Source organism: Megalops cyprinoides, chromosome 5, assembly GCF_013368585.1.
Source record: "Megalops cyprinoides isolate fMegCyp1 chromosome 5, fMegCyp1.pri, whole genome shotgun sequence".
Classification (NCBI taxonomy): Eukaryota; Metazoa; Chordata; class Actinopteri; order Elopiformes; family Megalopidae; genus Megalops; species Megalops cyprinoides.
The window spans coordinates 5,175,435-5,176,347 of NC_050587.1; the positions used below are offsets into that span (position 1 = coordinate 5,175,435).

Here is a 913-nt window from a genome sequence, read left to right on the forward strand (position 1 = left end):
TTCCAGCAGGAGCCACAGCAAATATAGTAACAGGCCTGCCGATGGGGTGGCTATTGAGTCTGTGTGGTCGAAGCACTCTTAGTGACCCCCCACTAGCCCACCGCAGGAGCTGTATATTTCAGTTAGGTGAGCACCGGTTCATTTGCTGCTTAAGATCTTGTGTTGTATTCTTAAAGCCTGGATGTATTACAATATCATACTCACCCCCCTCCTTCCCAGCCAAGATGCCTGTCTTTTTTAACAGTTTAAGGGGTGGGCACCTGAATAATTGAGAAATGACTTAAAGCAAGCAAAATATATATACATGACTCATTTAGCAGATTCTCTTATCCAGAGCAACTTACATAAGTTACCAATTTTTTTACGTGTTCATACAGCCATTCATACAGCTGGATATTTACTGAGGCAATTGAGGGTTAAGTACCTTGCCCAAGGGTGCAGCAGCAGTGCCCCACTAGGGAACCAGCAACCTTTCAGTTATGAACCCAGCTCCTCACCATCATGCTACACTGCCGCACAAACAGTTGGACACTTCACAATTATGCATGTAATCCTTGTGCAGGTGTGCCATGCTAATCTTCTATCTATCTGTCCAATTTTAGTCCATGTGTCTTCATATCTATATGAAGAATAACTATTGGGTATTTTGACCCAGCGGAGCAGAGCAGAGACTGAATTCCCCTCTGCCCCAGGGATGGCCCACACCATGCAGCAACAAGAATACAGAGTAAAAAAAAAACAAACAATAATGCCTGGAGGCTTTATAGCACCTGCCACTGCACTTCCTGGATGATGGAAACTGAATGCAGTCACACTCCAGTTATTGGTGACCAGCTGTGTGGAAAAGCTTAGACAGCAATCCAGCTGCAAGGGTTAGAGGTTGCTTCAATTTCTGTTTAAATAGCAAGAGCAC

The 913-nt window shown here is 44.5% G+C and overlaps 1 pseudogene; it reads right to left on the minus strand.

Moving 5' to 3' along the window:
* Window positions 1–517: 517 nt before the first annotated feature.
* Window positions 518–631, minus strand: LOC118778601 (annotated as a pseudogene).
* Window positions 632–913: the final 282 nt, after the last annotated feature.